The 25,922-nt window shown below is 42.0% G+C and overlaps 5 non-coding genes across 5 annotated transcripts; all 5 read left to right on the top strand.

The window, feature by feature from the left end:
- The first annotated feature begins 5,718 nt into the window (after positions 1 to 5,718).
- trnak-uuu (transfer RNA lysine (anticodon UUU)) lies at positions 5,719 to 5,791 on the top strand. The gene has a single exon. It is a non-coding gene; the product is annotated as a tRNA-Lys (tRNA).
- Positions 5,792 to 7,391: 1,600 nt separating this feature from the next.
- On the top strand, positions 7,392 to 7,464 carry trnak-uuu (transfer RNA lysine (anticodon UUU)). The gene has a single exon. It is a non-coding gene; the product is annotated as a tRNA-Lys (tRNA).
- A 1,599-nt stretch (positions 7,465 to 9,063) lies between these two features.
- On the top strand, positions 9,064 to 9,136 carry trnak-uuu (transfer RNA lysine (anticodon UUU)). Its single transcript has one exon. It is a non-coding gene; the product is annotated as a tRNA-Lys (tRNA).
- A 1,598-nt stretch (positions 9,137 to 10,734) lies between these two features.
- On the top strand, positions 10,735 to 10,807 carry trnak-uuu (transfer RNA lysine (anticodon UUU)). The gene has a single exon. It is a non-coding gene; the product is annotated as a tRNA-Lys (tRNA).
- Positions 10,808 to 11,260: 453 nt separating this feature from the next.
- Positions 11,261 to 11,334, top strand: trnat-cgu (transfer RNA threonine (anticodon CGU)). Its single transcript has one exon. It is a non-coding gene; the product is annotated as a tRNA-Thr (tRNA).
- Positions 11,335 to 25,922: the final 14,588 nt, after the last annotated feature.

Raw genomic sequence — 25,922 nt, forward strand, 5'->3', positions numbered from 1 at the left:
TAGAATGATTCCTTTCTATCAGAAAATGAGGATGGAGAATAAATTGAATAAAATAACAACCATCATACAAAACTTAGCAGATTACACCGCCACTGCCCTAGATAAAATTTCTGACGAAATGCGAGCAATTTGAACCGTGGTATTACAAAATCGAATGGCACTTGACTATGTGCTAGCTGAAAAAGGTGGCACCTGCGCCCTGATTGGTGCAGAATGGTGCACTTTCATTCCCGATAACTCGAAAGAAGTTAAAGATTTGGCATTACATATCCAAAACGAAATCAAAAAACTTGATCCACCCCAATTTATCTCTCTCTGGGATAAAATTTGTGGGTGGCTTGGACCCACTGGAATGTCCACAATAAGAATAATCTCATTCTCCTGTGTAGCTGTATTCACCATTTACATAACATACCAATGTGCTAAGTGCATAAAAAACCTATTCGCTAAACGCAGGGGACCAACTATCAGAATGATTCAAACTAACCCAACGGTACCCGTAATTGATGAACTTGAGCTGAAATACTATTATTGAAATATTACTGATCAATCAACTATTTGACTATTATTAACATATTGTATCATTTATTAATACTGAATCAGTAGGATCAAATTTGATTAATTCATTAATTATAATAATTATTTTGACTGTATTATTAACATTGTATAATTTATTAATACTGAATCAGTAGGGTCAAGTTTGATTAATCTATTAATTGTAATAATTATTTTGAAATGCCTGTTGTATTTTAAGTGTCAATTTTATTGTTTAAAACTACAATGATTCTTTGCGCTTTTACCTATCCTATCGCATTAATGATGTATTTTAATCTTTTCTGATATATCTCAATTTTTCGATTTATCAAAGGGCCGATTGTAGAAGCCAGGTATTTCGAATACAACTAGTATAGGTAAAAGATAGCTGTTTAAGCATAAATGTTGAGCCCCAGTTTTAATACCCATTTATGCAGCATAATTCACTTTTACTGAAGTCCGTTGTTCTGGCAAATGCATATTTTCAAAGACAGTGTGACATTAAAACAGCAAGATAATTTGACACTGCTTGTGCTAATTGTCAAGGACAGGGACTGAATACACAGCACCATTGTTCACAATGCCGATAACAGTTAGGTCAGAAAAGCTGATGTTGCACATTGAAGATGGACGGCTTGCCATCAAATCAAACGTGTTTGAGTCTAACCCAAACCAATTAGGATTATATTGGGGTGTAATTAGACGACTTAAGACAGATATGAAAGTGTATAACTGAAAAGTTTCTCCCGGCCATTTTAGGTTAGGTTTGGTTTTAGTGTTTAGTTTAGTCAGTTTTGTCCTTTATAGTCTCCATTTTAGAGATGTCTTTTGGGCGTTCTGTCAGTCTAACAGTCTGTGTCAGTGATGTTAGTCCACTTTTGACTTTGAGTTTGAGTTTAGCTGAAGATTAGCTCTCTCTCTCTCTTCATGTTTCATTGCCAGACTTTGGCCTTTAAAAAGTTACTTTCGAGCTGTCTGCCTAAGCAAAGAAAGATAATGTCTGTAATTCTCTGAAAGCTTCGAATTGTCTACGAATTGCCTTTTAAATGACTTTCAAATTGTAATCAAGCGACTACAAATAAAACAATTCTTTTTGGCACCTGAGGAGTTTATACTGCAAATTTCTGCTGAGTTCCAGTATTCGCAAAGTGCTACTGATAACCGAATAGCAGAGATGATATAAATTCCTTCAACTATACACAGTCGAATAATACAAGGAATCGAACAACTTAACACAGTCTACAAATAGTACAAATCTTATAACTTGTCGTATTGCGCCAGGACTTGATTCATCAACTAAGCTTCCCCCAAACTTGGTGTGGTTCGACAGGTTAAGATCCTATAAATTAAAGATTCCTTCAGATGTTAAGATGCCTAAGATGTTAAGTCAGACTAAACGATCTACTATAAATATGTCTGCTTCTGACAAGTCAATGCCAACCATCCAAGACGTCATAAGATTACAGGAAGACGCTCCTGAGAGTGATAAACAAATGTGGAAATGGTTAGGTTGTACATATGATTCTGTTTCCTCTTTATGGACCACGCCTGCACATCAGACTTATATGTCTGATGTGCTGGCTTTATGGGTAATTGAATGTGTACACTTTGCAACTCATTGTGGGGCTCAAGGGACGAGTGATTTGTTGCTGGACACTTGGTGGCACCCTAAAATGCAGGGGTTGGCCCAAAGTATCAGTAATCGGTGTTTGATTTGTCAGCAATATAACACCGGAAAAGGTATCTCTTGTGGGATGGGGCAAACCCCGTTGCCCAGTGGTCCCTTTGAGACGCTCCAAATGGATTACATTGAGTTGGAAAGGTGTCAATGTTATAAATATGTTTTGGTCATTGTGGATGTGTTCAGCAGATGGGTCGAGGCGTATCCAACTATCGATAATAAAGCTGCTACTGTGGTTAAAGTCTTGATGAGGGAATTCATTCCGCGGTACGGTATACCAGCTCAGTTAAGTTCTGATAATGGGCCTCATTTAATTGGACAAATTAACAAGGAGTTTTGCTCACAGTTGGGCATACGCCAGCAGTTACACTGTGCTTATAGACCGCAGGCGGCCGGGTTGGTTGAGAGACACAATCAGACCCTCAAAACTAAATTGGCTAAATTAAGAGCAGACACGGGACTGACATGGCTTAAGTTGCTCCCCGTTGCCCTCTTCCAGCTGCAGGTTACACCTGCAGGACCGGCCCAGCTCTCTCCCGCCGAGATTCTTTATGGCAGGCCTCTTAGAACTCCCTGGAGCCTGCAGGTTCCCAGACTGGTTCAGTTTCATCAGATGACTGAAGAGATGACCACCTATGTTCTAGCCCTCACGCAAGTGCTCAAGGAACTCCATGGCCAGGTCCACGCGGCTCACCAGCCATCGCCCCCGGTACCTAGCTCACTTTCAGTCCAGCCCGGTAGTTATGTCATGGTCAAAAATTGGACTAGGAAGGGGTCGGAGCCGCGATGGGACAGGCCCTTCCAAGTTCTCCTTACCACCCCCACAGCAGTTAAAGTGGAGGGGCGAAGTGCTTGGGTCCACCTACATCACTGTAAATTGAGTCCATCTCCACTACTGTAAAAGGTCGGATACTAAACTGCCTCCCTTCTCCAGTGCTATTTTACAGGTGTGGAGCATGATGGAGTGGCTACGCATCGTCTGTATGATATTTGGCCTCACTTCGCTTGGCGTGTTATTGGCGATGGACATGGAAAAGGGGAATATTATGTATCTGTGTAGCCCCAACCAATCTACAAGGTTACATCACCTCTGCAATGGTGATGTTCTTCGCTGCCCCCATATACGAGGACATGGTATCGGCTCATGGAAGGTCATCAAAGTTAAGGAGAATGCAGGAGTCATGAAGCAGTTGCACCGGTCCCGGCGATGGGAAGGGAACATTATATGGACATTGCCTTGTTTTTGGAATACATGTAAATTTGATTTTGGATGTGTTAAGAGTGGTGCAATAAAGGTAAAATCAGGCCGTCAGGAGAGCGTAGGAAGAGGCTATGAGAAAGTGAAAGGGACTAGAGAGAGGACGGGGCGTATGAGAAGGGAAGTACAGCTAGAACGTAGGTTACCGGGAGATACACTTAAGTTAATTAAAGGCCAAACTGAGGAAAACGAGGGTAGTATGAATCTCTTCTACCAGATTTACCACCGCTTGTATGGCCAGGGACGGGTTGTCTGCTACCCAAACGCCGCAGCGGTGTCTAGGTTATTTTCTGTTTCACCGCTTTGGGGCACTCCCCAAACGGTGGTTCATTGTCAGCATTCCGAACCACTGCCCGAGCAAGTCACTCTTCCTTACGATCCGGATTCAGCACCACCGGCTATTTGCCTTCCCCTTCCTCGGGATAATTCCCATTCACAGTACGATAGGCTGCGACGGTGGAGGGCGTACATACCTAGCCACTTCACTCCCAATAGGGATTCCCGGTCGTACGAGAATTGCTTCAGCAGTGAAGGATACGGCTGTTTGCTGGTAGAGGTGGACACAAATATAACATGTCTGTTTCCCACCTTTACGGACAGGAGGTGCCATATCACCCAGGCGTCTGGCCAATGCGTTTGTTACAACACCACTTGCGTTCCATTGAACGCCGGCCTCCAGCTCCTTTGTGGCTGGGCGAATGTCTCTCATATCACTGTTGGGACTAGGGCTTTCCGCATTGCTAGGCGGCCCGAATGGGCATTTCAAAGTTGGATAAACTGGGCTACTGGAGGGTCCTTACGCAACCGATATGCTGATTGTGATGCTAGCCTGCACACGGAGCAAGGATACTACTTTTTATTTAATGGTACAGCGACCAATGTTTTGTCACCCCCATTTCCCCGCCGAATTGCTATAGGGACTCTAATCCCTACCACAGTCCCCTGCCCTTCGGCGTGGAACCTGCATAATCAGTTAGCACGCCGGGCAGTCTCTGCTGAATTTTGCGAGAACTGGAAAAAACCTCAGGTTCTTGCACCCAACCGGGGCCACTCAGCCGGGTGGGGCATTCTGGGCGTATTGACACTGGGAGGTGTGGGGGGTTCCTTGGCTGTCAGTGATCGGAATTATTTTATTTGCGGCCTTACCATCTTGGGAAATGAAACCTTGGGAGCCCTCGGGGCAATAACTAAGGAGTTGTCTCAGCTACGGTTGTTTGCAATGCAGAACCGGTATGCTCTTGACTATCTTCAGGCCCGTGAGGGTGGGGTATGCGCCATAGTGCAGGGCAAGTGTATCGTGGGAGTTCAAGACTTGACCGCTAACATCACTAAATTTATGGATCGCATACGGGATCACTTGGACGGGATGCAGGATCCTGGCTCTTGGGGTAACTGGGGATTTGGAGGTTGGAAGGACTGGTTGATAAATATGGCCATGTATCGAGTGGTAGCTATCGGCTGCATCTTTGTGGGCCTGGCCATCCTTAAATGTGTGATGGGTAGAATGCGGGGTGCACTGGATCAGATCACCGCCCCAAGAAATTTAACTGTTAAAATCCATGAGGGTGAAGCAGATGAAGGGGGGCTAAGACAGGAATTGGAAATGCAGCGACAGGTCTTTTTGGATGAGGAACCGTAGCTATGGATTGGATAGTTCGGTTATCATGGAATGATAAAAGGAGGGAATGACGAATGTGATATAAAATAGTTACTTTAGAGATATTAGTTAATGTAATGTAGAAATAAGCCACTTTGATTCTGGCAAGTAGAGACAAAGGATTTTAGACCGCATGGAAAAAAGCAGGAAGAGGTGTGTCTATGAGAGTGATGTTGAATTGATAGGGGCCGGAGAAAGGGATTGGAAGTGAGCCAATCAGAATAGATCAAACAAGTCAGGAGGGACATAGGATGACCTATGGGTGTCGAGTATGTGAAACTTGATGCCATTTGAATGTATCAGTACTGATCGCTTTGTCTGGGACATTCACTTAGTTCCTGGGGCAGCAGAGAGCAACATGTTATCTGTATCACTGTGGACTAGGTAGCTTGCAAGCTGAATAAAATAACTAATGTTTTACCTGCAAATCCATCTCGATTTTTATTGAGGCCAGACTGACGGATAAAGAAATTTGGGATTCAACATTTGCGAGGGAAATGAGCTGGAGAGGCTGAATTACCAGTGAAGGAAATTCAAAAGATACAATATGAGACTTTGATATGAGCTATGAGAGCATTGTTGAATTGGGCCCTGGTAGCTCAGTCGGTAGAGCATCAGACTTTTAATCTGAGGGTCCAGGATTCAAGTCCCTATCAGGGCTTTGATTAAGGCTCAAGGTGTTTGCTTCCCAATGAATGGTCAGAAATAAAAAATAAAGAATGCAGGATGCTTTATGGAAAGTGGAAGAACCGTGACAACGTCGTGTTTGTCAAATTGCAAGAGCCGTCCTGAATTTTCAAGAATTTTTGCTAGATTTTCAGTGAATGTAAAAACTCTCCTGGTCTTGTCCTGCATTATACCACTGTAGTTTTCTGGCCAAGTTTAATCACTTCCCAATTCACAAAATATTTCCTGTTTGTATACTTCTTTCCTGCAGAACTGCTTTTAAATTAATAACTTTCAGAAATAACTGCAATTTTTACAGTTTCAAAAGCCCAGTGCCGATGAATATTTTAGTTTGCACTCTCAAAGTCAGCAGGAGAAATCAACAATACTGATGTTTAATCAAAACAATTGAAATCTGTTCTACACTTGCAAACATGTCTGGTAGGTTGGTGCTGTGGCTTAAATGGTTAAAGTGCCTGTCTTGTAAACAGGTGATCCTGAGATCAAATCTCAACAATACATTTACACTTTCAGGTCAAAGCATGTAGCCTGTGAAAAATGCTTGTCATTTAATGGTGAACACAGAAAATGTTGACAACATTTCTGTCGTGCTGTCCTTCAAGATTGCTTTTCCTTGATTTATGTCAAACTTGATTCAAAATTCCATATCTCCCACTTTTCACGCAACTTCCATTTTCCTCATCTACTCCATTGCATGTAACCTCGCTTCAGCTCTGAATAAGGGTCACACGGATTTGAAACATTAACTTTGTGTCTGGCTCCACAGACATCCTCAAATTTTATTTACTTCAATCTAATCAATTTTAGTTTCTCATGCAGATTCACAACATGTGCAGTATTTTCCTTTGAATGCACGACAGGATTGACCTCAGGAAATCGAGAAGGAACATTTTGAATGTCTGTCAGCGATGTCTGTGAGCAAAGATTGACTGATTAAATGATTTACTCTGATGAAGAGTGACGCAGCCTCGAAACGTTAGCTCGGTTCTCTCTTCACAGATGCTGCCAGACCCACTGAGATTTTCCATCATTTCCTGTTTTTTTTCAGATTTCATAACTGCAGTAATTTGCCTTTTTATTGGACGATATATGTTGCTGCATGTCAGCAAGAACGATTTGGGCGGGATAAAGGATGGGGCGTTTTCCATGAAGATGTGGCATTTGCAGATCTATTTTCACCCTGAAAATTTGCAATTTGCATAATTTGTTACTTTACTCGATGAGCTTACTTGCGTTCACACTCTGCCACAACAAACAACAGATGACACACTTTATTCCCTCTCTCAAAATCCAATCTGTATCTCTGCAGCTTCCCACTGATATCTCAGCGAACTAACCGTAATCTTCAATGTCTTGAAGTCCCAGTGCATGTCCCTGGGTAACAACAGTTGTCACATCACAGGTCATTGGTAAAATGCGAGTCCAAGTTGAAGAATTTGAGAAAGAAAGCCGAAGGGAGGCTGCCGGTCTGCTTGCGAGGGAAATGAGCTGGAGAGGCTGAATGACCAGTGAAGGAACTTCAAAAGATACAATATGAGACTTTGAAGTGAGCTATGAGAACACTTTTATAATGGGCCCTGGTAGCTCGGTCGGTAGAGCATCAGACTTTTAATCTGAGGGTCCAGGGTTCAAGTCCCTGTCAGGGCTTTGATTTTGGCTCAAGGCGTTTGCTTCCCAATGAACGGTCGGAAATAAAAATAAAGAATGCAGGATGCTTTATGGAAAGTGGAAGAACCGTGACAACGTCGTGTTTGCCAAATTGCAACAGCCGTCCGGAATTTTCAAGAATTTTTGCTAGATTTTCAGTGAATGTAAAAACTCTCTCCTGGTCTTATCCAGCATTATACCACTGTACTTTTCTGGCCATGTTTAATCACTTCCCAATTCGCAAAATATTTCCTGTTTGTATACTTCTTTCCTGCAGAACTGCTTTTAAATTAATAGCTTTCAGAATAACTGCAATTTTTACAGTTTCAAAAGGCCACTGCTGATGAATATTTTAGTTTGCACTCTTAAAGTCAGCAGGAGAAATCAACAATACTGATGTTTAATCAAAACAATTGAAATCTGTTCTACACTTGCAAAGCTGTCTTGCAGATTGGTGCTGTGGCTTAGATGGTTAAAGCGCTTATCTTATAAACAGGAGATCCTGAGTTCAAATCTCAGCTGTACATTTATACATTCAGATTTAAGCATGTAGCCTATGAAGAATGCTCCTCATTCAATGGTGCAAACAGGAAATGGTGTAAATGTTTCTGTGGTACTGACCTTCAACATTGCTTTCCCTTGATTTATCTCAAACTTGATTCAAACTTCCATATCTCCCACTTTTCACGCAACTTCCATTTTCCTCATCGACTCCATTGCATGTAACCTCGCTTCAGCTCTGAATAAGGATCACACGGATTTGAAAAATTAACTTTGTGTCTGGCTCCACAGAAATCCTCAAATTTTATGAGCTTTAATCCAATCATTTTTAGTTTCTCATGCACATTCACAACATGTGCAGTATTTTCCTTTGAATGCACGACAGGATTGACCTCAGGAAATCCAGTAGGAACATTCTGAATGTCTGTCAGCGATGTCTGTGGGCAAAGATTGAATGATTAAATGATGTACTCTGATGAAGTGTGACCCAGCCTCAAAGCGTTAGCTCAGTTCTCTCTTCACAGATGCTGCCAGACCCACTGAGATTTTCCATCATTTCCTGTTTTTTTTCAGATTTCACATCTGCAGTGATTTGCCTTTTTATTGGACGATATATGTTGCTGCATGCTAGCAAGAACGATTTGGGCGGGATAAAGGATGGGACGTTTTCCATGAAGATGTGGCGTTGACAGATCTATTTACACCCTGAAACTTTGCGATTTCCATAATTTGTTACTTTACTAGATGAGCTTACTTGCGTTCACACGCTGCCACAACAAACAACAGATGACACGCTTTATTCCCTCTCTCAAAATACAATCTGTATCTCTGCAGCTTCCCACTGATATCTCAGCGAACTAGTGTAATCTTCAATGTCTTGAAGTCCCAGTGCATGTCCCTGGGTAACAACAGTTGTCACATCACAGGTCATTGGTAAAATGCGAGTCCAAGTTGAAGAATTTGAGAAAGAAAGCCGAAGGGAGGCTGCCGGTCTGCTTGCGAGGGAAATGAGCTGGAGAGGCTGAATGACCAGTGAAGGAAATTCAAAAGATACAATATGAGACTTTGAACTGAACTATGAGCACATTTTTGTAATTGGCCCTTGTAGCTCAGTCGGTAGAGCATCAGACTTTTAATCTGAGGGTCCAGGGTTCAAGCCCCTGTCAGGGTTTTGATTTTGGCTCAAGGCCTTTGCTTCCCAATGAACGGAAATAAAAATAAAGAATGCAGGATGCCTCAAGGAAAGTGGAAGAACCGTGACAACGTCGTGTTTGCCAAATTGCAACAGCCGTCCAGAATTTTCAAGAAATTTTTGCTAGATTTTCAGTGAATGTGAAAACTCTCTCCTGGTCTTATCCAGCATTATACCACTGTAGTTTTCTGGCCATGTTTAATCACTTCCCAATTCGCAAAATATTTCCTGTTTGTATACTTCTTTCCTGCAGAACTGCTTTTAAATTAATAACTTTCAGAAATAACTGCAATTTTTACAGTTTCAAAAGCCCAGTGCCGATGAATATTTTAATTTGCACTCTCAAAGTCAGCAGGAGAAATCAACAATACTGATGTTTAATCAAAACAATTGAAATCTGTTCTACACTTGCAAAGCTGTCTTGCAGATTGATGCTGTGGCTTAGATGGTTAAAGCGTGTGTTTTATAATCAGGAGATTCTGAGTTCAAATCTCAGCAGTACCTTTATACATTCAGGTTTAAGCATGTAGCCTGTGAAGAATGCTCCTCATTTAATGGTGAACACAGAAAATGTTGACATCATTTCTGTGGTACTGACCTTCAAAATTGTTTTCGCTTGTTTTATGTCAAACTTGATTCAAACTTCCATATCTCCCATTTTTCACGCAACTTCCATTTTCCTCATCTGCTCCATTGCATGTAACTTCGATTCAGCTCTGAATAAGGATCACACGGATTTGAAACATTAACTTTGTGTCTGGCTCCACAGACATCCTCTAATTTTCTGAGCTTTAATCCAATCATTTTTAGTTTCTCATGCCGATTCACAACATGTGCAGTATTTTCCTTTGAATGCACGAGAGGATTGCCCTCAGGAAATACAGTAGGAACATTTTGAATGTCTGTCAGCGATGTCTGTGAGCAAAGATTGAATGGCTAAATGATTTACTCTGATGAAGAATGACCCTGCCTCGAAACTTTAGCTCGGTTCTCTCTTCACAGATGCTGCCAGACCCACTGAGATTTTCCATCATTTCCTGTTTTTTTTCAGATTTCAAATCTGCAGTAATTTGCCTTTTTATTGGACGATATATGTTGCTGCATGTCAGCAAGAACGATTTGGGCGGGATAAAGGATGGGGCGTTTTCCATGAAGATGTGGCATTTGCAGATCTATTTACACCCTGAAAATTTGCAATTTGCATAATTTGTTACTTTACTCGATGAGCTTACTTGCGTTCACACTCTGCCACAACAAACAACAGATGACACACTTTATTCCCTCTCTCAAAATCCAATCTGTATCTCTGCAGCTTCCCACTGATATCTCAGCGAACTAACCGTAATCTTCAATGTCTTGAAGTCCCAGTGCATGTCCCTGGGTAACAACAGTTGTCACATCACAGGTCATTGGTAAAATGCGAGTCCAAGTTGAAGAATTTGAGAAAGAAAGCCGAAGGGAGGCTGCCGGTCTACTTGCGAGGGAAATGAGCTGGAGAGGCTGAATGACCAGTGAAGGAAATTCAAAAGATACAATATGAGACTTTGAAGTGAGCTATGAGAACACTTTTATAATGGGCCCTGGTAGCTCGGTCGGTAGAGCATCAGACTTTTAATCTGAGGGTCCAGGGTTCAAGTCCCTGTCAGGGCTTTGATTTTGGCTCAAGGCGTTTGCTTCCCAATGAACGGTCGGAAATAAAAATAAAGAATGCAGGATGCTTTATGGAAAGTGGAAGAACCGTGACAACGTCGTGTTTGCCAAATTGCAACAGCCGTCCGGAATTTTCAAGAATTTTTGCTAGATTTTCAGTGAATGTAAAAACTCTCTCCTGGTCTTATCCAGCATTATACCACTATAGTTTTCTGGCCATGTTTAATCACTTCCCAATTTGCAAAATATTTCCTGTTTGTATACTTCTTTCCTGCAGAACTGCTTTTAAATTAATAGCTTTCAGAATAACTGCAATTTTTACAGTTTCAAAAGCCCAGTGCTGATGAATATTTTAGTTTGCACTCTCAAAGTCAGCAGGAGAAATCAACACTACTGATGTTTAATCAAAACAATTGAAATCTGTTCTAAACTTGCAATGCTGTCTTGCAAATTGGTGCTGTGGCTTAGATGGTTAAAGCACCTGTCTCGTGAACAGGGGATCCTGAGTTCAAATCTCAGCAGTGCCTTTATACATTCAGGTCAAAGCATGTAGCCTGTGAAGAATGCTCCTCATTTAATGGTGAACACAGAAAATGTTGACATCATTTCTGTGGTACTGACCTTCAAAATTGTTTTCGCTTGTTTTATGTCAAACTTGATTCAAACTTCCATATCTCCCATTTTTCACGCAACTTCCATTTTCCTCATCGACTCCATTGCATGTAACTTCGATTCAGCTCTGAATAAGGATCACACGGATTTGAAACATTAACTTTGTGTCTGGTTCCACAGACGTCCTCAAATTTGATGAGCTTTAATCCAATCATTTTTATTTTCTCATGCAGATTCACAGATTTACTCTGATGAAGAGTGACCCAGCCTCGAAACGTTAGCTCGGTTCTCTCTTCACAGATGCTGCCAGACCCACTGAGATTTTCCATCATTTCCTGTTTTTTTTCAGATTTCACATCTGCAGTAATTTGCCTTTTTATTGGACGATATATGTTGCTGCATGTCAGCAAGAACGATTTGGGCGGGATAAAGGATGGGGCGTTTTCCATGAAGATGTGGCGTTGACAGATCTATTTACACCCTGAAATTTGCGATTTGCATAATTTGCTACTTTACTAGATGAGCGTACTTGCGTTCACACTCTGCCACAACAAACACCAGATGACACCCTTTATTCCCTCTTTTAAAATACAATCTGTATCTCTGTAGCTTCCCACTCATATCTCAGCGAACTAACCTTAATCGTCAATGTCTTGAAGTCCCAGTGCATTGTCCCTGCGCAACAACAGTTGCCACATCGCAGGTCATTGGTAAAGTGCGAGTCCAAGTTGAAGAATTTGGGAAAGGAAACCAAAGGGAGGCTGCCGATCTGCTTGTGACGAATGTGATATAAAATAGTTACTTTAGAGATATTAGTTAATGTAATGTAGAAATAAGCCACTTCGATTCTGGCAAGTAGAGACAAAGGATTTTAGACCGCATGGAAAAAAGCAGGAAGAGGTGTGTCTATGAGAGTGATGCTGCATTGATAGGGGCCGGAGAAAGGGATTGGAAGTGAGCCAATCAGAATAGATCAAACAAGTCAGGAGCGACATAGGATGACCTCTGGGTGTCAAGTATGTGAAACTTGATGCCATTTGAATGTATCAGTACTGATCTCTTTGTCTGGGACATTCACTTAGCTCCCGGGGCTGCAGAGAGCAACATGTTATCTGTATCACTGTGGACTAGGTAGCTTGCAAGCTGAATAAAATAACTAATGTTATACCTGCAAATCCATCTCGACTTTTATTGAGGCCAGACTGACGGATAAAGAAATTTGGGATTCAACATTTGGTGCCGAAAACCGGGATTTCTCAGGGCGATCCTGGTCCAACTGCGAAATCAGAATTTGACTGATATTGAACAGGAGGATGGGGAACGAGGGCCCTCAATGTAGAACTGGAAAATGAACGCGCATTGATTGTTCCGCTCTTCTTATCGTCTGATTAATCTGGTCACTCGCGGTTGGCAGAGAAAGACCGCCTCGACGAAATCACAGGTCAGTCTGGGGATTAGCATTTTAATTGATGGGATTTCATTTGTGAGTTAATTCGGCTGGGGTAGGCTATATTGTTGATGGGACATTTAAAACTATAAATGGTTCAACTTCATTTGTGAGTTAATTCGGCTGGGGAAGGCTATATTGTTGATGGGACATTTAAAACTATAAATGGTTCAACTTCATTTGTGAGTTAATTCGGTTGGGTTAGGTTATGGGAGGTCGATGCGACATTTGAAATTGAAAATGGTTCACCTCCATGTGTGTGTGTGTTAAAAATATAGTTGATTAAGCTAAAATTATCTCCTTGGACTGTAGTGGCGAAAAACGCAGTTCCGAGGACTAGTTGAGATTATGGGGAATTCCTTGGATAGCACAAATGATCCAGGCATGCCACTGCAAATATTATGTGATAAGTATCCGGACAAAGCGAAGGATTTTAGAAAATTGTCAGCACAGTTACGAACTAAAATGGGAGATGAATGGCCACTAGGGGGCAGCAAAGACCTAGAAATGGTTAAGAAAATCCAGGGACAAATTTGGAGAAAAAATCAAAGTATGAAAGCTAAAGAATTAATTGGATTATGGAGGCAATATTGTCAAGAGGAAAGAGATAAGATTATGTTGTCTAGCTGGCAGGACAATGCCCTTGAAATGGGGATTCCAATTAGTGAACAGGGTAACCTAAAAACATTACAGATCTTGAAAAAGGAATGTGCATTTAAAAAAAGAGCAAGTAGAGACAGGAAAGACGCGGGTCAAACAAGAGATGAGGTACGTAGTTCAATGGCTGGCCTTGAATTGACAGAAAAAGAAAAATTCAATAATTTGGAAAAGTCAGTAAAAGTTCTGTCTACACCCGTAGCATGGACTGCGCTCATTCCAGAACCACCAGAGTACAATAATATATACCCAGTCATTGCTCCCCAGATTCCAAATATGCCAGAAACTCAAGCCCTTTTGGATGATAGTGTGGGTGATAGTGTGGGTCCTGATTTACCAACTTCACGACCAGAAGAGCAAAAGAAACTCTGTCCCACAAGCCCAGTTAGCTCTAGGACAAGATCTCGGACAGCGAGAGAGGGGCTTGACCCTCACCAGAAACAATTAAGCATATCACCTAAGTCTCTCCAAACTAAGGAGAAACCACAAGATTCGGGAACAAAGGAAGCTGAAACAACTTCTTTTGAAGAGAAAGAACTCCCCCTAGTGACAGGGAGAGATGTTGAAGTCTTGGAACAGCCAGGGGAAATAGCTAGAGTGCCCCCTGGTGACATTCGGAGACAGTTACCGATTAGGAAGATGCGAAACCCCGACGCAGTGACTGCGGGAGCGAACCCCACGATAGACGTTTACTTCCCATGGACACCCAGTGAGATGATGGCTATTATGGCTACAATCCCAGATAGAAAAAAATCTCCTGCTGCCTTCGTGGATTCCTTGAGAACTACCATCTCAATTTATCAAGCTGATTCAAGGGACCTCTGGGCCCTAGTCCAGCAGATTTTAACCCCAGCAGAGTACCGCAATTATCTTAACCACCTGAATTATGCTAGTCATGCCGCACTTCAGCAGGCCTATGCGTTAGACGACGATGGAAGGACACAGATCTTGAATGCGTTGAATACACATTTCAAAGGCCCATAAATCTTTCTGTTATCTTAGACTTAAAACCTAAGAAGACTGAAGAGCCAGAGGAATTTCTGGAGCGTTTTAATGAAATCTACCGGGGGCAGTCAGGCGATTTGCTGTATCAAAATGGTCAGAATTCCCCTCAATATTGTGCTATGTTAATGCATTGCCTACCACCTTCTGTGGTTACTGCTGTGAAATGTAGTAACATGAATTGGACAGAGAACGACCCTTCCCAGATGGCAAGGGTAGTCAGATTTTATTGGAAGGAGGGTGTAGGCCAAGAAGGTGGCTCAGTTACAAAGCTTAAGACTGAGTATGTAATGAAAAAGGATGATTGGCGATCCCAACAAGCGGCAGAAATGGCAGTTTACCAGCAGGAGCCCCAATATAGTGACTTTGGGTGGGTGGATCAGCGAAGAGGAGGATACCAAACCCACCCAAAGGGACCCTCACCCCCTTTTTATGGCCCACCGAACGAATCAACATCTCTACAACCGCAGCCCCCTCTGAGGGCCCATTGGTCTACTGGAAGAAGAGGACGGGGCAGAAATAGAGGGAGCAATGCATGTTTTAATTGCGGCCATGTAGATCACTGGCAACAGGAATGCCCCTTTAAAAGACAGGCAGTAGAAGGAGATTATCCGACCCAAAGGAGAGGGTACCCACCAAGGGGAGGACAGACGAGATACACTGACTTCTCCCAGGAAAACCCTTTCCCAACACAGGATTGACTAGCTAATTTAGCCATAAGGACTCTCCAATCGGACAGGGAACCTATTATCTCTCTGCAGATAGGAGATCAACATCACTCATTTGTAATCGACACCGGGGCAGCCATGTCTTCTGTGCAATCAGCACTTAAATTACCATTATCCGACCACACGCAGCAATTGTCAGGGTTCCAAGGACAGGTGTGTGAGTATCCTATTTCTGAACCTATGACAGTCACTTACGAGAATAAGTCTGCAGAGCATCAGTTTGTAGTGACTACTGGATTGGACTGTAACTTGTTGGCCCGAGATTTACTGTGTATCTTCCAGCTACAGCTAGAATGCGGAGATGAGGGGGTAACGGTTACATCATGGAGGATGAGACAACAGTGCTATGTTTCTATCACCCCCCAGTGGTGGACGTTAGATGTTGAACAGTCACTGCATCACGTTACCATGGCCTATGACAGAACTGGACGAAACAGGGAGTTGGAGGACAAATACCGGCCATTACTTGAGACCGAATGGCCAGTCAAGGTTACACCCACAGTCACGGGAAAAGAAGGTACAGCCGATTTTGTTACAATATCACCACATTTATGGCCACAGTCAGATTCGGTAAGCCCTCATATTACACGTCAGGTCCATGACCAGTACCATGCCAGGGATATGGGGCGAATGGTCAGGAGGGCGGTGGATCATTCGGATCCAACAGACTACGCACTTCAAGTCATGCCGGACGGCACTACCATAAAATATTTTGAGGTCCCTGAAACGATTAACACTCGACTGCAGCATCACAGGGGACATGATGTGTTGGAATATGTCAATCCACAGGTCTGGGCGGAATACCCATCACAAGTGGGAAAGACAAATGTTACACCTATTAAGGTGATGATTAAGGATCATGTAAAGCTACCTTCCATTCGACTATACCCCCTGAAATCTCAAGCTGCTCCATCAATAGATAAATTAATCCGAGAGCTGTTGAAACAGGGTATTTTGGTCCCTTGCCAATCAGAATGTAACACCCCCATACTTGCTGTGCCTAAACCAGCCAAACCAGACCAGTACCGATTAGTACAGGATTTACGTTCAATTAATGCCATCGTACAGCCGTTACATGCTTTCGTCCCTAACCCTGCCCACATACTGGCTCAAATTCCAGCTCAAGCCCGGGTCTTCGCCGTAATTGACCTTCAGCACGCCTTCTTTGCCCTCCCACTTGCGACTGAAAGTCAATATTTGTTTGCCTTCACTTCCAATGGACAGCAGTATACCTGGACCCGACTGCCACAGGGGTTCGTCAATTCACCTACACTCTTCTCCAGATGTCTGCAGACCCAACTCCAGGCCTTGACATTGGAGCATGGTTCCACTCTGGTGCAGTGTGTACATGACATATTGGTGGCAAGTCCTGACGAGCCCAGTAATAGGGATGATGTGATCCAATTATTGAACCACCTATCCTCGTTGGGTTATGTTGTTTCACAAGCAAAGGTCTTGGTGGCTCAGAGAAAAGTTAAGTTCTTAGGAGTTTTACTTACAGCCACAGAAAGAAGTCTCGAACCCAGTAGGATTGAACCAATATGCCAATTCCCCGCCCCTACAATAGCCAAGGAGGTTCGTCATTGGCTGGGTATGATGAATTATTGTCGGCAGTGGATACCAAACATCGCTGTCTATACAAAGCTGCTGACGCCTTACACTAGTGAAGGGGGGAATTTTACTCTCACCACCGAGGCACTCGAGGCCTTCCGTTGCCTGAAGCAGGCCTTGCTACAAGCACCGGCCCTCGGTAGGCCCCTATACGACCGACCATTCCAGATATACTGTACTGTTCTGGAAGGATGTTCAACAGCGGTACTCACCCAGCAACATGGGGACAAGCACCGGCCCGTAGCATATTACTCTTCCAAACTCGACCCAGTGGCGTTGGGCCACCCTGTTTGCACCCAGATCTTGGCAGCGATATACAATAGTTTTCAGGCTGCTGCCAACATCGCTCTCCAACAGGATATTACGGTGTATAGCTCCCACTCGGTAATCGCACTATTGGGGCAACTGCAGACTCAGCATCTTACCGCAGCTCGTCAGAATAGGTATGAGATATACCTTTTGAACAATCCACGTCTGACATTTAAATACTGTACCACTATCAATCCAGCCTGTTTTCTCAGTGGTCCCCCTGTCAATGAGGACGCGCCTGGTCACGACTGTTTAGCCTTGATTCAGGAAACTACAACAATAAGGGACGATCTGAGTGATATTCCGTTAGAACAACCTGACATGATTATGTATGTTGATGGCAGTGCATTAGTAAGCCCCACTGGCCGGAGACTGTCGGGTTATGCAATCATAGATCAGGATGGTCTGATTCTAGAAGCGGCAGCTTTCCAGACCCCTTACTCAGCACAACAAGTCGAACTTTTTGCCCTCACCCGTGCATGTATACTGGGGGGAGATCGCCGGGTAAATATCTACACTGACTCCCGATATGCTTTTGGGGTAGTTCATGACTTCGGACAACTCTGGAAGAATAGGGGATTCCTTACCTCGGCAGGCACAGAAATATCCAACCGGGGTTTAGTTAATGACCTACTGCAGGCCCTCCTTATGCCCGCGCAGATTTCCGTTATTAAATGCGCTGCCCACACGAATGGTACAACCCCAGTTGACGTTGGTAATGAACGAGCAGATTGTGCAGCGCGAACAGCCGTGCAAATTCAGCAAGTGATGGTGTAGAAGACAGATATGAAAGTGTATAACTGAAAAGTTTCTCCCGGCCATTTTAGGTGAGGTTTGGTTTTAGTGTTTAGTTTAGTCAGTTTTGTCCTTTATAGTCTCCATTTTAGAGATGTCTTTTGGGCGTTCTGTCAGTCTAACAGTCTGTGTCAGTGATGTTAGTCCACTTTTGACTTTGAGTTTGAGTTTAGCTGAAGATTAGCTCTCTCTCTCTCTTCATGTTTCATTGCCAGACTTTGACCTTTAAAAAGTTACTTTCGAGCTGTCTGCCTAAGCAAAGAAAGATAATGTCTGTAATTCTCTGAAAGCTTTGAATTGTTTACGAATTGCCTTTTAAATGACTTTCAAATTGTAATCAAGCGACTACAAATAAAACAATTCTTTTTGGCACCTGAGGAGTTTATACTGCAAATTTCTGCTGAGTTCCAGTATTCGCAAAGTGCTACTGATAACCGAATAGCAGAGATTATATAAATTCCTTCAACTATACACAGTCGAATAATACAAGGAATCGAACAACTTAACACAGTCTACAAATATTATAAATCTTACAACTTGTCGTATTGCGCCAGGACTTGATTCATCAACTAAGCTTCCCCCAAACTTGGCGTAGTTCGACAGGTTAAGAATCTCTATAAATTATAGTTTCCTTTAATTGGCGAGCCAGCCAGGAGTCGAACCTAGAATCTTCTGATTGCAAGTCATTCGTTTTGGCGTAGTCAGGCAGTGGGGGGGAGTACTGAGGACGACCTTCGGAGGCCCAGGTGACGCCGGAAAGCTTCGAAGATAATCGGAGGAGGTCGGGAACCTTCGGGAAGCTTCGGAGACAATCGGAGGAGGCCCAGAAGACAGCCGGAACCCACGGCTAGACTAGGGTAAGAAATATCTTTTTCACCCATTAAAAGTCTTAAAGCCGCATCAATCAGTACTTCGACCCTTGAAAAGAACATTTTTTATAAACTGTGTTAAATAAATCAAGTGCCAGTCGGTCAGACTATCAGACGTGACTGGAAGATGAGTCACTGCAGTAACTAAAATAAAACGGCAGTCAGCGATCAAGAAAAGTTATGGCTGATCCTAATCAAAGTGTAGATTCAGAGACTTTAGAAGGCAGAAAATTACTCCCCACTACATCCAAGGGGGGTGCTGGAATACCAGATGTTTCTGTTGAAGATACGTTGGGGGATTGTAGATCTTTCACTCGTAGATATTTTAACCTATGTGAAACCTCAAAGAAAATTGAATCAAAGTATGATATCCCCAGAGGACAGTGGTCCTTCAATAATATCAAGAGTGCATGGGGAAAATGCACACGATTACACGGTGCAGAACGTGTAAAATGGTCCTTGGTAATTACGGGACAGATACACAGTCAGCAAGAGATCATTGTTAAAAATAAAAGTGATCATCAGCTTCAGTCCACTAAAGACCAACTAAGTGCAGTTCTTGAAGATTTGCAAGATGCAAAATCCAAACTTGAGCATTATGATGAAATTAGAACAGATTTGCAAAATAAAACCTCTGAACTCCAGCAGTTGTCTGTTCAAATCGGAGAATTTCAAAATCAAGTTTTTAAAGTGGAGTCAAAATACCAACAGTTACAATTAAATACTGAACGAAATGATGATAAGTATAGGTCTACTAAAAGGCAACTAATTACAGTTGTTGAAGAATTGCAAGATGCAAAATCCAAACTTGAAAGAGATTTGCAAGATGCAAAATCCAAACTTGAGCATTCTGATGAAATTAAAACAGATTTGCAAGTTGCAAAATCCAAACTTGAGCATTATGATGAAATTAAAACAGATTTGCAAGATGCAAAATCCAAACTTGAAACAGAATTGCAAGTTGCAAAATCCAAACTTGAGCATTATGATGAAATTAAAACAGAATTGCAAGATGCAAAATCCAAACTTGAAACAGAATTGCAAGATGCAAAATCCAAACTTGAGCATTATGATGAAATTAAAACAGAATTGCAAGATGCAAAATCCAAACTTGAAACAGATTTGTAAGATGCAAAATCCAAACTTGAGCATTCTGATGAAATTAAAACAGATTTGCAAGTTGCAAAATCCAAACTTGAGCATTATGATGAAATTAAAACAGATTTGCAAGATGCAAAATCCAAACTTGAAACAGAATTGCAAGTTGCAAAATCCAAACTTGAGCATTCTGATGAAATTAAAACAGATTTGCAAGATGCAAAATCCAAACTTGAAACAGAATTGCAAGATGCAAAATTGAAACTTGAGCATTCTGATGAAATTAAAACAGAATTGCAAGATGCAAAATCCAAACTTGAAACAGATTTGCAAGATGCATAATCCAAACTTGAGCATTCTGATGAAATTAAAATAGGTTTGCAAGTTGCAAAATCCAAACTTGAGCATTATGATGAAATTAAAACAGAATTGCAAGATGCAAAGTCCAAACTTGAGCATTATGATGAAATTAAAATAGATTGCAAGATGCAAAATCCAAACTTGAAACATAATTGCAAGTTGCAAAATCCAAACTTGAGCATTATGATGAAATTAAAACAGAATTGCAAGATGCAAAATCCAAACTTGAAACAGATTTGCAAGATGCAAAATCCAAACTTGAGCATTCTGATGAAATTAAAACAGATTTGCAAGTTGCAAAATCCAAACTTGAGCATTATGATGAAATTAGAACAGATTTGCAAAACAAAACCTCTGAACTCCAGCAATTTCAAATCCAAGTTTTTAAAGTGGAGTCAAAATACCAACAGTTGCAATTAACTACTGAGCGAAGCGATGATGAGTATAGGTCCACTAAAAAGCAACTAATTGCAGTTGTTGAAGAATTGCAAGATGCAAAATCCAAACTTGAGCATTATGATGAAATTAAAACAGATTTGCGAAACAAAACCTCTGAACTCCAGCAGTTATCTTTTCAAATAACAGAATTCCAAAATCAAGTCTTTGAAGTGGAGTCAAAATACCGACAATTGCAATTAAAAACTGAGCGAATTGAACTTGAAAATTGCAAGTTAGTGAAAGAAAGATGTGTTTTAGAAAGGAATATAACCAGCGTGACTGAACATTGCAATTCTTTGACAAACATGCTTTCTGTACAAAAGATTGAACAAACTCAGAAAGCAGTCCAAGCCACCCACCTAGTGGCACAATCGGCAATTGCACAGCCGAGATCAATTGTTAAACATAAATCATTTTCTCTGTCGGATGAATCAGACGAAGATAGTGTTCCTACAATACAAAATACTAAAGCAATTCGACTAGCCCCTTTAAAACACAAACGGGTTAGGGTTGGAAGCAAAAAAATAGAAGAAGATGGTGAAACTATCACTAGAAACATATTTGACCACCAATGGGTTCATGAACAAATTGATCCTTCTAAAATTGACGAATGGTCCAAGGGTCTTCCACACCCTAAAAAGGGTGGTATGACCACATGGGATGGAATTCACAGATTACAAGCCATTTACAGTCTCCACCCACTTGATGGAGTACAAATTCTGACTATCATGCTAGGTACTCGTATAAGTTTAACCCTTAAAAATGAAGTAGAAGTTCCCTTTGGAGACGATTTGCAAAATTTAGAAGCTGGTTGGCAAGCAGTCAAGAATTGGCTATTAAAATTCCGTCCCCCGAGGACCAATTGGTCTAAGATCACAGCTTGCATTCAAAAAAATGATGAAGATATTCAGGATTTTGAGGAAAGATTTTTACATACTTGGATGGAATATTCAGGGATGACACTCGACCAGGAAAATGACACATGGGATGCAAGCACTTTAAGTCCATTAAAAACGGCTTTTATAGCCGGTGTTAAACCTGGAATTTCTGCTGCCTTGAATTTGGTTTTACCAGCTTGGGCCACAGCTGGCACATACCGAGACATAGTTGACCGATGCATTCAGATAGATCGTGGTTTGTACAATCAGGCAACTTTTAACACTGCAGCTGCTCAAATGCAGCCTATTGCTCAAATCCAGCCCATGTTACCTGCTGCTCCAGCGGCGGCTGTTGCAGCACCTGCAGGAATATCAGCAGGAACTACAATTTCACCACCGGCGCCAGGGCAAACATGTACCCTTGCTCCATTAAAATCACGTAAGGAAATACAACAATGTCTTTTCTGTGGTAGAGTAGGACACTGGATGGCAAAATGCTATCAAAAACAACGGATGGATTCAAGAGATGATAATGAAGTAGAAAATATTAATTACAATACATACCCACCTCGTGGTCAATTACGTAACTCACACAAACAAGATGCACCTAGGGTTACGTTCCAACAAGACACACCCAGACTTGCGTACAGGGATTCTAGACCCTCCCAGCCGTACCCACGTAGGGAGGAACCGTACCCACGTAGGGACGAGCTGTACCCACGTAGGGAGGAACCGTACCCACGTAGGGACGAGCTGTACCCACGTAGGAATCTATACGATGATGATAATGCTATGAATGAAATGTTAAACAGCTGTCCTCCAGCTCAAAGAAGTTCTCTGTATGATAATTCAAAAAACTACTAGAACCCACTCTTGATGATTCTCTCCATTTCTCTCTACATGCACTTGTGGAACAAAAAAATGATGGACTATATATTTCATTAAGAGTGGGAGGCATTTATATCGATTTTTTATTCGACACTGGAGCTGAACTTACCTGTGTTACTGAACAGAGTGCTGCTTTCTTTCCCCTAACTGTAGAAACAATTGAAGCTTTTGCTGCAGGAGGAGGCTCGGTCACTCTTCGGAAGACTAAACCACTGCTTTTAGAATTTGGACCACATCAACTGATGACATCAATATGGGTAGGTCCGGTAACACAAGCACTTCTAGGTATGGACATCTTATCACAACTAAATTCTTCACTCAATTTCAATAATGGAAAAATCACCTGGTCCATTAGACACATCAAAAAAGATGAAATACAAAGCCATCCAATTTGGGCAATTGACAAAAATGATTGTGGCCTTTTAAAAATGGAACCAGTCACTTTTATGGGATCCGCTCCACCTTGTGCCAAACAATACCCTATTAATAAAACTTCAATTCAAGGCATTCTACCTATAATAAAACAACTTGAAGAGAGGGGTATTTTAATGCGCATTCACAGTTCATCAAACAGCCCTGTATGGCCTGTAAAAAAGGCTAATGGCACATGGCGCCTCACTATTGACTATAGAAAGGCAAATCAATTCATTGTCAGAAAAGCTCCTTTAGTGGCAGATCCATCTACAATCTTTAACTCTTTAACTCCTGACCTTCAATGGTTTTCAGTTATTGACATGGCAAATGGCTTCTGGTCAGTACCACTGGCTAAACATGTACAACCATGGTTTGCTTTTACAGTCAATCAGCAACAGCACACATGGACTAGACTACCGCAAGGTTTTCATAATAGCCCAACTGTTTACCACATGGCTCTGCAGAATCATCTCAGGCAACTGCCTGATCTGCCTTCCACCATTATTCAGTATGTAGATGATGTTCTAATAGCCTCCATCAATAAAGATGATCATGACAAAGACTTACGGGTGGTCTTGAACCACCTCAGTACAAATGGTCACAAAGCTAGCTTTGCCAAAGCACAAAAGCACAAATTGCCCAGGAAGAAGTTGTTTACTTGGGTCAGAAAATTTCCAAAGGCAAAAGGGAACTTACTCAGAACAGAACAATTGCCATCAAAGCAGCTAAAGAACCCTCAACTGTACAGGAAGTCAGATCTTTCTTGGGCCTCTGTAATTTTAACAGAAATTGGATTGATTCTTATACTCAGTTATGTCAGCCATTAAATGATCTTTTAAAAGGAAACAGAAAATCAAAAGATCAAGTTAAACTCAATTCAGAACAAAAACAATCATTTCTGAATTTGAAAAAGGTCTTGTGTTCGGCACCAGCCTTAGGTATTCCAAACAACGGAAAACCTTTTACCATGTTTGTTCATGAAAGAGATGGTTACATGACTGCATTTCTAGCTCAAGAACATGGTGATCAGTTAAGACCAGTTGGGTACTATTCCCTTAAACTTGACAATGAGGCACTAGCATTTGGCAGTTGTTTACGAGCCATGGAAGCCACATGTCGAGCTGTAATGATGACATCAGGCCTTGTTCTAGACCAAAAATTAACCATTAAATGTCCACACTCAGTCCATTCTCTACTATCCATGAACAGAGTGTCACAAGTTACATCAGCGAGATGGACTAGGTGGACAGCAGTACTGGAAGCTCCCAACCTATGTTTTCACAAAGCTAGTCCTATAAACCCATCATCCTTGCTCCCGCTTCCCGAGGAACAAAAGGGAGAGGAGGGAGAAGGGCATGACTGTGTGAAAATAATAGAGGAAATGGAAGAAGTACGCTTAGTAGAAGAAGAGCCACTACAGAACCCAGATTTAATCCTATTCACTGATGGTTCCTCTTTTATTGACAAGGGTATCAGAAAAGCTGGGTGGGCAGTCACAAGCCCATACGAAGTATTAGCTGAAGGAAGCTTGCCCCCAGGTACATCAGCTCAGCAGGCCGAATTAAAGGCACTAACAGAAGCATGTCATGTGGCAAGAGATAAAACTGCTAACATCTATACTGACTCCAGATATGGTTTTGGAGTAGCACATGATTTTGGCCATCTGTGGAGAAAAAGAGGATTTTTCACAACGGCAGGTACACCTATCCGAAATGGACAGGAAGTACAAAATCTTCTTGAAGCTATGGTTTTACCAAAAGAAGTATCAGTTCTAAAATGCAAAGCCCATACTCATGGGGACTCTATGGAAGCAAGAGGAAATGCTCTTGCTGACCAAGCAGCAAGGGAAGCTGCCTCCCTTTGTGCCTCTCAGTGGCATCAGGAATCCAGTCACATTTACAAATTGGGAGTAACTACCTTATTACATGATTTACGTGAAATGCAGAATGATTGTACAAAGGAAGAAAAATGGACATGGTTAGAATCAGGTATTCAACCAGGTGATGATGATGACATTTGGAGAGAAGTTCAAACTTGTAAACCAGTTGCACCACAATCGCTAATGCCTTTTTTAGCTCAACAAATTCATTCATGGGGACACATATCACCTCAACAAATGATGGATCGATTCCATAGAAGTTGGTGTGGTAAAGGATTCAAAAAACATGCACAATTGGTAGCAAACCGCTGTGTAACCTGTCAAAAGAATAACTTGGGACCCATAACATCAATGCCTCAATTAAGAGCTCCTGCTCCTGCAGGTCCATTCCAGGATATACAGGTAGATTACATCAGCCTTCCTAAATGTCAAAAGTACAATGACGTCCTTGTAATAGTGGATAAATTCTCCAGATGGGTGGAAGCTGCTCCAGCTAGAAGAGGGACAGCTGCCCATACAGCCAAAGTGCTATGCAAAGACTTTATCCCTAGATGGGGAGTTCCAGCTAGCATTGACTCAGACAATGGATCCCACTTCACAGGTGCTGTTTGTAAGGAAGTCGGTAAACTACTGAACATTAACTGGAATTTACACGGTCCTTACATCCACAATCATCGGGACAAGTGGAACGTATGAATCGAACTTTGAAAGAAAGACTGTCTAAGTACAGCCAGGAAGGCATGAACTGGGTCCAAGCTTTGCCAATAGTGTTATGCAGTATTAGAGCTACACCAAACAGAACAACAGGCCTGAGTCCATTTGAAATCATCACAGGCAGACCAATGTCTCTGCCAGGAACTATTGACTTGTGGAAAGCAGACTGTCATTTAATGAGTGATACTTTGTTGTCTTACTGTCAAGATCTAACAAATGCAGTTAGCTCTGCTTCTCAACAGGTGTTAGCTGCTTGGGGAGATCCTCCAGAAGGTGGGCACGACCTGGTGCCTGGTGAAGAAGTGTACGTTAAAAAGCTGCAAAAGGAACCCTTAGGATCAAAGTGGGAAGGTCCTTTCGTAATCCTTCTCACCACCCAATCCGCTGTGAAGTTAAAAGGAAAGAAAAGTTGGATT

Source organism: Scyliorhinus torazame, chromosome 4, assembly GCF_047496885.1.
Source record: "Scyliorhinus torazame isolate Kashiwa2021f chromosome 4, sScyTor2.1, whole genome shotgun sequence".
Classification (NCBI taxonomy): Eukaryota; Metazoa; Chordata; class Chondrichthyes; order Carcharhiniformes; family Scyliorhinidae; genus Scyliorhinus; species Scyliorhinus torazame.